Raw genomic sequence first — 13,022 nt, 5'->3', positions numbered from 1 at the left:
ATATTCAAATGCTTAATTTTTACACTGATTTAAATGTTATTCTTATTAAGATATATACACATAAGTATAATACTGCAATTGTTTAAAACGTAGCAAAATAATGATTGAAACATTCAAAATCAATAAATATTATTAAAGACAATTTATGGTTTTTGTCAACAAAAAAAAAGGTTTGTTATTAATGACAATTTATGGATTTTGTCAAAAAAAAAAAAAAAACAGGTTTGAGGTTTCCTTGGCAGTTAACTGCCGAAGTTTCAGTTTTCCTCGGTAGTTTACTGCCAAAGTTTTCCTCGGCAGTTAACTGCAGCCGTATTTCTAAAACTTCGGCAGTTAACTGCCGAGGGGTATTTGAGTAATTTACTCGTGTGGCACAGCCAAAGTAAAAGTGGGAACAGCAATTCTCCTAAAAGTCATATGGAAGGTAATATTTGATGGTAATAAGTTTTTTTAAGGAATTTGATGGTAATAAGTAATAAAATAGTTTAGATGAATGTTATAATTGTCATATAGTATTTCGTAATATTAAGAAGCATAGACGTTGGTACTTGGTACTGTACCACAGTATAATTTTCCATGACATCGTCCTGGATATCGTAACGTAACATAATAGGTTAAGTATAGCAAGACGAATTAACATTTATAAGTAAGAGATTAGGTTAAGTATAGCGAGACGGGTTAACGGTTATTCCTTTCCAAAAAAACAGCATATAATTAAGAACATAATTTTATTTTACTCTAGATAAACATTAAATGCAAAAGTGTGAGGGAAAAATTTGGTTAAAATTAGGTTAAGTATAGCGAGACTGATTAACATTTATAAGTAACGTAACATAATAGCCTAAGTATAGCGAGACGGGTTAACATTTATAAGTAAGAGATTATGTTAAGTATAGCGAGACGGATTAACGGTTATTCCTTTCTAAGAAAACAACTTATAATTAGGAACATAATTTTATTTTACTTTAGATAAACATTATATGCAAAAGTGTGGAGGGAAAAATTAAGTTAAAATTAGGTTAAGTATAGCGAGACGGATTAACATTTATAAGTAACGTAACATAATAGCTTAAGTATAGTGAGATGGGTTAACATTTATAAATAAGAGATTAAGTTAAATATAGCGAAACGGGTTAACGGTTATTCCTTTCCAAAAATACAGCTTATAATTAGGAACATAATTTATTATACTTTAGATAAACATTATATGCAAAAGTGTGGAGGGAAAAATTAGGTTAAAATTAGAGATGACATTTCGCATAAATTAAATACAGGGTTAATATACTAAAGTCACGCGAAAAAATTAGGTTAAATTCAGGGTTAATGTTGCTTCACGGGTTAACATTTAGAAATAAGAGATGGCATTTTGCGTTTGGGTTAACTTTAAAAAATAAGATATGTAATTAAATAGGGTTAATTAAATAAGGTTAAAATAATAAAATTAAGCAAAGAAGTTAGGTTAAATCTATGACAAAATTTTGCGTTCGGGTTAACTTTAAGAAATAAGAAGAGATGTAACTAAATAGGGTTAATTAAATAGGGTTAAAATAGTAAAATTAAGCAAAGAATTTGGGTTAAATCTAGAGCAAAATTTTGCGTTCGGGTTAACATTAAGGAATAAGAGATATAATTAAACAAGGCTAATTAATTAGGGTTAAAATAGTAAAATTAAGCAAAAAAGTTAGGTCAAATCTATGAAATTTTTTTACGTTTGGATTAACTTTAAGAAATAAGAGATATTCTAAGTGATGTGATGTGTGTCCAAATGATGTGTCTAAATATATGTGTTTACAAGTAAATTACTTCTTGATAATATTTTGAGTCTATAAAAGTTCGATTAAATATGCAGTATATTCATTTTTAGAGATAGGATTATATTAATAATCTTATTAATAGGATGCTTTATTTCTTTTGAGAAATGAATACGGTAGGACTAAATTATCGCTCTTAAAATTAAGGTTTATTTATTATTCAGTCTTGATTTAAAACGAAATCGATTATTTAATTTATAATGTTATTAATAAAATATTTATATGTAAAATGATTTTTAAATTCAAAAATAAGATAAAAATGTGTGTAAGTAATCATATTTGGTGTTATAAACACTTTTTAGATCTGTCATCTCAATATTAAATAGTTTTTTTTAAGGAACCTCAATATTAAATAGTTCATAAATGTTCGCATATTTTATGACTTAAAAATCAACTTCTAACAAAATAAATTTAAAGAACGAACTTGTTACAAACATCTAATTTAAAGAACTACGGAAGATATATTTGACGAAGAGTTAATTAACTCTTGAGACTTGGATAAAGTCTCCTATTGCAACCCATCTTTTCATTCTTTTTTCTACTCTTGTCATTTGTTTTGTTTCGTTAGAACTATATTTGTGATGTCTCGTTAACATAGCTCAATTGTAGGAATATTATAATTTAAAAAACTGAGTTCGAAATCAAAATTTCCAACTTATTTAACTTCAATAGTTAAATTTTAACCACTATACTATTTAAAAAGAAAAAGATATGCTTGTGATGTTGTAGAAGTTTTTGGTTGCGAAACAGGGTGGACAATGAGGAACAGCACGTAAGGTAGCTATGTCATTAAATATGTTTTAATTTGGCTTGTGTTATGTTTGCGGTTAACAATTCAATAGTGTCATTATTATGCGAAAACGAAATACAGTCACACATTAGTAGCCGTTTTATTTTATGGATAATTAAGTAGTTGTTGTGTTGACGTGGTTCAAATTTATTTGATAGATACTCCTCGTATTGAAGCTTACGGCGGAGATACAATGAACAAATTTAAATATAAAAGTAGATAGCATTTATGAATTTTTAATCAAAAATAGGATTTACTTAAAATTAAACTAAGAGAATAAGTTTATACATAAAATATTATAGCTAACATTAAAGGTTCCCGTAGATAGGGAGATAAAGTAAATTTAGTTATGCCCAAAAGCTTATATCAAAATCATTTCTTATGTTTAAATTTTCGAACCATTGAATGTTCATATATATGATGTAAATTTAAGTTTGTAACCACACGAACGTCGCTCCTAACAAGTAACAACATAGTAGATCCTTTTAAAGCATTAAAAGATGAAAGGTTTAATTGCACTTTTCCCTCTTATAATTTGCCAATTGTACGATTTTGCACCCCATAGTTTTAAACGAGCGATTTTGCCCCCTATAGTTTTCCCCCTTTCTGATTTTATGGTCCCCATGACATTTAATGCTGATGTGTCTGTTTTTTATCAATTAATGTGTGCCACATGTGTAATTTTATTTTTTTTAAAAATAAAAAAATTGTATTTTTCAGATTTTGAGAGAAGGAGGCACGTGACCAACAATAGAATTTAGTGCTGAAAATCTGAAAAATACCATTTTTTTATTTTTTAAAAAATGGAATTACACACGTGGCACACATTAATTGATAAAAAAACAGACACATCATCACTAAATGTCATGGGACCATAAAATCAGAAAGGGGGAAAACTATAGGGGGCAAAATCGCTCGTTTAAAACTATGGGGTGCAAAATCGTACAATTGGCAAACTATAGGGGGGAAATGTGCAATTAAGCCAAGATGAAATAAAAGTAGTAGCACTACAAAAGTTTAGTGCGTACTAATACTTAAGTACACCGTTCTTCTTGCTCCTTTTCTATTTTTAAACAAAAGATGGCTCGTTTGATGGGAGCACTCAATGCCTAAAGTATGGTATTCATTGATTAACAACTTAAAACCAATACAACACTGTCAAAGCAGCAATAACCAAAGAAAAAAACGATAACTAAGTGGTGTGGTTAACCTCACACTTTGTGTAATTTAATATGGGAAATAATAAATTTTGAAATAAAAGAGGCCATTCCTCACACTTAATCTTGGCCTTTTGTTACTTACTTTCTTAGTTAGTAACACTACATTACAAGCCAATAGCTGTTTCTTTTAATGATCTTTTTTTGTTGTTCTTGTTGTTGCGTCAGTAGTCATTATATCTTTGTTCCCTATTGAGTTTACTTTTGGGTTATTTTACACTTAATTAAAAAAACTGTACAATAAATTAAGTTTAATAATTTTGTTGCGAATTCGAACTTAAATCACACCAATAAACTTAAATATATAGAGTAAGTATTATTGAAAACCAAACTTATAGACAGACTCAAACAATAATAACAACAAAACCTCCTCCTCGAGGTCATATGTTTGATTCTCTCCAGTTCCAATTTAGGTGGGTTAATTTAGATTCTTAAAAATAAAAAAAATAAAAAAAACCTAACAACTAAGTGCAAAATAAATCCACAAGCATAATCAAAGAACCTGGATAAGAGAGTAGAGAAACAACACACCAATGTTTGTTTATCAATTTGGCCAAATATGACATACATCTAGGAAAGAAAAGAGTGATGCAAAGAGGTTACAATAAATTAGATTGAAGATCTCTCGAAGAACAATCCTTAATTTTTATCAATTTTTCATGTCACTCTACGCACAATGAGATCATAAAAGAAATCAAAAGAGAAAGTTTTGTGTAACGCCTCCGCTTGGTGGGCATGTAACGCCCGAGGCTGATGAGGGCGGGGAGTGGTCCAGCTCCTGGCATGCTTTTAGGCAAAACTGAATCACATCGGAATGAGAGTGATCCTGAGGCCGTACAGGTATGGGACTGCATGGTTGAAGGAAGACTTATATGAATTATTTGGTACTACCTATATCAACAAGATGCATCTTCTTTTCGGTAACTCATTCCATAAGAACTTCACAGTTAAGCGTGCTTGACTTGGAGCAATTTTTGGATGGGTGACCTACTGGGAAGTTTCCCAGTAAGCGTGCGAGTGAGGACAAAACACGCTGACAAGACTCGTGTTGGTTTGTGGGGTCAGTCGGCAATCCTGAAAGCAGTCTGGGATGTTACAAATGGTGTCAGAGCAAACCTCTCCCAGTACGATGTGGTTCGAGGACGAACCAAGCGGAAGCTGGTGGGCATGTAACACCTCCGCTTGGTGGGCATGTAACGCCCGAGGCTGATGAGGGCGGGGAATGGTCCGGCTCCTAGCATGCTTCTAGGAAAAATTGAATCACATCGGAATGAGAGGGATCCTGAGGTCGTACAAGTATGGGACTGCATGGTAGAAGGAATGCTTATATGAATTGTTTGGTACTACCTATATCAACAAGATGCATCTTCTTTTCGGTAGCTCATTCCATAAGAACTCCACAGTTAAGCGTGTTTGACGTGGAGCAATTTTTGGATGGGTGACCTACCGGGAAGTTTCCCAGTAAGCGTGCGAGTGAGGACAAAACACGCTGAAAAGACTCGTGTTGGTTTGTGGGGTCAGTCGGCAATCCTGAAAGCATTCTGGGATGTTACACTTTGATCCTCGCTCTAATGAGATATCACTACCCAAGATGTTTGTAAAGTATTTCTCAACCCAAGAATGTCGTCCTAAGACACTCAACCCTTGGCCAATGATTTTTCATAAAAGTTCTCTCCCTTGCCTTTTCAAGATTACACAAGAAAGGGTAAGAAAAAACTTAAATGGTTGAACTAAACCGGAGACACCAACGTCGTGAAGGCTCCCACACGCCTTACGAATAGGCATACCTCCCTCGCGGGTGTGGCAGAAGAAAAAGCCTAAAACATACATAAGGCCACCCGCCTCACGGCCGTTGTTGAACGCCTTGCGGGTGGGGTGGTAATTAAACCTCTTCCAGGTTTTTCAATCCTTTTCTTTGATGCATGATATCAATTTAACTATCAATCTCCTTGTTGCTCTTTCCATCCATGGATTACTGTTTAAAAAAATTGATCACATTCAAGCAATGCTTGAGCTTTGATCTAAGTAATCACTTATTGAACATGAATATCAAATTGTCTTCTGAAGCAACATTTTCATCCGCAACTTCTTTTGATTAAATCACGTCTTTAACAAAGTGCAAACAAATATCAATGTGTTTTATCCTTTCATGATACACTTGACAATTAGAAAAATGGATGGAACTTCGGTTATCACCATGTATCTTTGCACATTCTTGAGTGACTCTAACTCATCAACTATCCATTTAATCCATGTGGCTTCCTTGATGCCTTCCACAAGGATAATGTACCCCTCTTGAGTTTTAGATAATGTCAGTACAAATTGTTGATTTTCCTTCTTTTTTTGGGTTACCATGTTATCAGTACGAAGTTTCCACCGTTGTTTTATCAGTGACTAATCTCCATCGGAGAACTTGTTGGACATACGAAGTAGGTTCTCCCCTCCTAGCAAAATTTTTCCTTACGCAAGAGTTGGGGATCAAACCCCCGACTACTTGCTTAAGGAGTCCAAGTTTCTTACCACTTGAACCAATCCATTGTTGGTTATTGATTTGCCTTTTAACAATCCAAATAAAGTAGACAAAAACCTGAATACCCCTCTAAAACGTCTTCCTCTTGAGTTGTTCATATGTATTTCTAACTTTATTTCAAGAACTTGTTCAAGTATATAAACACCCACTTCAAAGCTTGTCGGGGCACTTGATCCAAATTTGCCATAAACCAACGTGATATACTAACCGCATATGCCAAGTCCAACCTAGTACACAACTATCTAATTACTCGTGCATATTATACCATGTGCTAAGTATATTGTCGGTCTGATTCGAACATGAAAGATATCAGGTGCGACGAACACGACTGCAGACGGGTTTCTGGAATTGAGTTATCAACACCATGGAGAGAGGTCTCAAGGAAGGCTGCCCTAGTGATAATTAGAGCACCAATGTTAGGGATGAGAAAATGGGATCACACGAATGAAAAGGAATTTGGAAATTCACCAATGATCACTATAACATCAGTAAAGAGAAACTGGTTTTTTTAAGAAAAATTATACACCGCAACGAAAAGAGACGATCGAAATTAAGCATAGAAAATTCCTACAAATAGAACCAAGGGTGGAGAGGAGTGATTTAATCAAATTCTTTACACTTTCTTTGATAGTAATTTCTTCCTTTATAAAAGGTTTCAATAAATTTTATTTTATTTTAAACAGGGTATCCTCCACACAAAACTACGGAGATCAATCCTTTAAGCATTGTGGGACTCAAATGAGCGGTAAGCTTTCCCACACTACTACATGTTCAAAGTTGAATTCGAACTCAGAATGTTGGTTAAACTAGAAGAAACTCGTGTAATCTCATCTAAGCGCTATTGGATAGGTTACAATGTTGTTGGAATAAATAACACATTTGTTGTAACAAAAAAAAAAACATCGCATTTCTCTTTTTTCTAATCAACTTGTTGATTCTAAGTTTTTTTTTTTGGAGGGATTGTTGATGACTTAACTTTTCTTTAATCAATATTATAACATAGCTCCTCTGTGTAATTCACAAATTAATTCGATGCTAACAAATTTGTACGTCTTTTTCAAATTCAACTCAACCAACAATCATCAAAATAATTTTTTTTTGTCAAAATAAAAATCAAAATAAATTTTTAACGAATTAGATTAAAGTTTTAAAAATACTAATATAAAAAATAGCAAATTTGTTAATTTAATTTTTATATTTAAGAAAGAAAAACGTACACCGTGATATACTTATTACTTTTTGAAACAACTTAGGAAAAAGGAGAAATGAATTAAAATGTTTTCATGCAAAAACAAAAATTTCCATGATGAAAACATGCACATTTTTTTTTTTACGGAGTTGAAATTACAATGTAGCTTTCAACAGCATTGTAGGGGCAAAAGTTATGGTGCATAAGTCATTTCCTTATGCACCGTGCATAAACACATTACAACCATCAAATTTCTTTCATTTTGAACAAAAATGGTTTTGGCTCACTTTGGAGGTGTAGGAAGCAATTATATTGGGATTTATGCACGGTGCATAAGGATTTCCTTATGCACCATAACCACTCCCCATTGTAGGTAGGGGTGGAAAAAAAACAAAACAACTTAACTGAACCGAACCAAATAAGAAAAATCGAACTATTATTGAAAAATCTGGAATTGAACTGAAACAGTTTGGTTCGATTATTTTGAATTTAGCAAACAATTCAGTTTAGACAGGTTCAATTTTCATCTCGAACCAAACCATACCCACCCCTATGTGTAGGTATGCCACACCCATAGCTTGTGCTCCTATTGTGCTATTTCCACCGAATCGATCGGTATACATGTTGTAAAATTTTAAATTACAAGAGTAATAATATTTATTTTAGAATTGATTTTAAACCTATTGAGTACTTTATCCATCTCAAATTTTGAATTTTTAAAATTGTTTCATAGACATGAATAAATTAAGATAAGGGAAATGCCTTGTGGTACGGATAAATACAATACAAAAATCCACGAATTTATTTACGGACCGTTTGTTTTAACTGCAACCACCTCTTCTATTCCAATAAGTGCAAGTTTTTTTTTGTTCTAGAAGTGCAAGTTTTATATTATTATTTTTTATTAAAAATATTATTAACTAACTAGCCTGTATTGTGGAAAGTAGAACTTATATTAATTTTATTATTATTTAAAAAACACTACAGTTGTGTGTATTCGTCAAATCCCGTATGCAAGGATCCGTACCATTTAGCAATGCTCTTAAGATAATTTCATTGGGCCTAGTTGTTCAACACATGTTAATCAGGGTGACTGTATTTCGGTAGTTGCTTTTCACACACTTCTCTCTTCTCGTGCGCCCTGCTATATTACAAAGATATTTATGTTAAGATTATATAATGTGAACTTTTTTTAAAAGGTTTTCAAAATATATATCTGAAATGTATATTTTTTCATTTTGGACCTCTCTTTTGGGATGATAGTCAATCTAAGTTCGGATTATATAATCCGAAGACGTGAAATTTTTTGAATTATATAATCTAAAACTCACCTATATATAAGTTTCACAATCCAAATCAACAAATTTCTTGATCCAAGTCAACATGCTCAAGTAGGAGGAGTGCGCGTAAAAATAACATGTCTCTTCACCCACCTTTGATTTAAGTCGACGTCACAAAAACAAAATCTCATTGTTCATGCATGAATTTATTTTAAAGGTGACATATGTTGTTGGTGATGGTCATTGTGGATTCCATATAGTTGCAAGCCTATGTGATATGATTGTTGATGATTATCAGATCATCCGTCTTAAACTTTTAAAAGAGTTGGTTGGTGGTGATCATGAATGTTATCTCCGATTTGTTGGGAAAAAGAATGCATCAATGAGGAAAAGTAACATTAATGATTTATTGATATTGTAAAGAGACATATAATTTATGACAATTTTTTCCCCCAAAATGACATATAATTTGGCACGAAAGGAGTAATTATACATACCATGTTTGATTTTTTTTTTCTTTTATCTCTGAACATGAACAAAATTTCAAATTACTATATCCATTTATTTTAGCATCTAAAAAATGCTACTATTTTTTTTTTAAAAAAAGAATCTACATAATTCTACTAAATTTTCGAAAGATGAAAAGTAAATGCTGAATATAATTTATAAATGAAAGACAAATGGTAAACGAAGTGTTTAAAGTTGATTGTCTATATACGTGTGGTTTAAATTATACAATGCCATGTCATATTTTTGCATTAATTAATTAGGAACTTCTATGATACATTCACAATTTTGAGTGTATCGGTACTCTTGTTTCACAAAATATATAAATTAATGATCACTTTAATGAAATAAAAAGGTATTTGTCAATATTTATATTTTAAAAAACATCATTTCATAAGAAAAACCATCATTTCATTGTTTATAAGGATCATATTAAAAAAAATTCATTTTATCATAAAAAATAATCAATATTCATTGTTATGAGTAATAAAAATTCTTAAAAATTAAGTTTTATTTCGTTGAAGCTTTTGATAAATAAAATTTAATTATCTTAGTTGTCAATGATAGAAAATAATTATTTTTCTTCAAAAAATAACTTATTTATTATTAATTTTATGATTTGGTGTACCAATACACCTAAATTTATTGAATATACCATATAATTTGCCTAATTAATTACCGTAAACAAAATCAATTTTTGATCGTGTTTTATTTATGAGGTAATGGTACCGAAGCAAACTTCATAATATCTACGATTTTCCAAGAGCAATTTGTAATATAGTCAATTAACATTAACTACATGCCAAACTTTCTTCTAACGAACTAACAATTTTTCTTAATGCATATGAAACGTGACAAATGGAATTTAAGAGGGACAAGCTGAGTACAAGTTATAGTTAAAATTTATTTTGTTTCTTCCCGTAAGTTCTACATAGTAAGTCATGTCGTATTTTGCAAGTTGATATTTGGTTGAAAAATTAAGGGCTAAAAGCCTCTAAAAAAAAATTGACGGATCAAAGCCTTTAAAAAAAAATTGACGGATCAAAGCCTCTATTTTTGAATGAAGTCACAATTGAGAATATAATGTGGACTCTGGTCAATCTTAGATCAGTATAGTCAATGTTGAAAATTGACTCAAGAATTGAATATTGAAGCACTGATAAATCGTGGCACGTTTGCAGGGCAACGTGGCACGATTGGATGGTTCAGGTTTTGGGTTTATCGTTGGAAAAATCGTGGCACGATCCAGGAGGAACGTGGTACGATGGAAGATGAATGTGGCACGATCCAGGAGGAACGTGGCACGATGTTGCGTATTCCTGAATAGGGGTGGGAATAGGCCAGGCTTGAGTCTGGCCTACGAAAAAATTTACAAGCCTGAGCCTGGCCTGTGGCCTATTATAGGCCGTTTTTCTTGGCCTGACCTGACCTATTTAAAAGCCTGGACTGGCCTGAAAGCCTACTTACAAGCCTACTTTATATTAAGACCATCAAATAGTTCATTTGGCCTACTAAATAAGCTAAACATGTCTTAAAGCCTACTTAAAAGCCTATAACAACAAAGCCTATTTAGGGACTAATAGATAGAGAAAAAGATGTTTATATTTTTAATGTATGCAATTATTTTAATATAAAAAATATTTTTTAATAAATAAGTATTAATAGGCCGGCCTATTAGACTTAACATGCTTTTCTGAAAGCCTAAGCCTGACCTATTTAACTAAACATGCTTTTTAAAAAGCCTAAGCCTATTTACTAAACTGGCCAAAACAGGCCAGGCCGTAGGCCCTTGTAGGTCAGCCTGGCCTATACCCAACCCTATTTTCGAACACTATTTAAGGCTTCTTTCTTCATCTTTTGTGGGTAGCTTTGAGAGAGAAACCTAGGAATACAAAGGAGGTAACTTGAGAGTTGAGTGTCCTTGTAGTGAGGTTCTCTTGAGGGTTGAGAAACATTGTAAACACATTGGGTTGTGAGATTTCACCATTGGAAGGATCAAAAAGCTTCCTTTTGTTTTTTCTCCTAGGATTCATATTGTGAGAGTGGGTGACACAAAATGGGTAGAAATTAGGTCTTGTTCTTGTGTAAGCTTGTAAACTAATTTCTTGTAACTCTTTTGTAACACTTTCATCATAGTGGATTGGAGAGCTGCTCTCTGCCTCAGATTAGGTCATATTGGACAGAACTGAATCAACAATCTTGGTGTGTTGTTCCTTTCTTTCATTGCTTATCTTTATTGCTTTGATTATGCTTGTGGTGTTGCTTTACACTTAGATTTAGGTCTGTTTTTGTTGTTGATTGAAGACACTTTATCTATTGATTACCACTTCCTTTTGCTCCACACATCTTTGTTATTCATTGGTGTGATTTTGTACGAATTCACAACAGTCAATTCGTTTTTCAGAAAGTTAATAATAAATATTAACTTTTGTTAATTTGACTGTATATCATTTTTTGAAGGAATTTGACTGTATATCCTTTGTCTCCGAATTTGTGTTCAAAGCTTTCGTCACAATATCAAGCATCAACAATATAACTAAAACCTTATTTTGACGGGTTAAAGCCTCTATTTTTGAATGAAGTCACGATTGGGAATATAATGTGGACTGTGATCAACCTTAGATCAGTATAGTCAATTCGTTTCTCAGAAAGTGAATAATAAATATTAACTTTTGTTAATTTGACTGTATATCCTTTTTTGAAGGAATTTGACTGTATATCCTTTATCTCCGGATTTGTGTTCAAAGCTTTCGTCACAATACCAAGCATCAACAATATAACTAAAACCTTATTTTGACGGACTAAAGCCTCTATTTTTGAATGAAGTCACAATTGGGAATATAATGTGGACGGTGGTCAACCTTAGATCAGTATAGTCAATTCGTTTCTCAGAAAGTGAATAATAAATATTAACTTTTATTTTTTTACTGTATATTCTTGTCTCCGGATTTGTGTTCAAAGCTTTCATCACAATAGCATGTAGCCACAACATAACTAAAACATTATTGCTACAAGAATAAAAAGGATTAGAAGAAATTAGAAATATAAATAATATATTATGCCCAGAAAGCAAGCCCAGCCTAAGTTTATTAAGAAAAAAAGGCTAAATTGCATTTTTGGTCCCTTAACTATTTAAGTAGTATGACTTTGGTTCATTATTTAAAATTTGATTTATTTTGGTCTCTTAACTTCTCTTTTACACATTGGGTTAAATATATTTTTGGTCCCTACATTTTGCGCGATTTTGAGAATAATCCCTACATTTCAATGAATGTTTTTAAAATCCCTATATTTTTTCTCCGTTAGTGCAATTGGTCCCTGCCATCAGTGCCATGTTGATGAAACATAGGCCATCATAACAAGTTCAACCCCACCCCACCAAATCTCCACCACAACACCTTCCACACCCGCAACAACAAGCGCTTTCAACGATAACATCATCACTTTCAGCCTCCAAATCTTCCCCTCTAAATCAACATATTTCACCGGAAGTGTGATGAACACCGGCGATCCGCATCTACGAAGCTGCGGAGAAAGATCGTGGTGAAGTTCTCCGCCGTTTTCCGGCGAGATTGAACCGCCAACATTGGCATCACGTTAGAAATTTGACAACAGGGACTATTTACACTAACTCAGGAAAAATATAGGGATTTTAAAAACATTTATTGAAATGTAAGGACTAATTCTCAAAATCGTGC

The sequence above is a fragment of the Medicago truncatula genome, chromosome 5, assembly GCF_003473485.1.
Source record: "Medicago truncatula cultivar Jemalong A17 chromosome 5, MtrunA17r5.0-ANR, whole genome shotgun sequence".
Classification (NCBI taxonomy): domain Eukaryota; kingdom Viridiplantae; phylum Streptophyta; class Magnoliopsida; order Fabales; family Fabaceae; genus Medicago; species Medicago truncatula.
Note: the sequence above shows the minus strand (reverse complement) of the source record.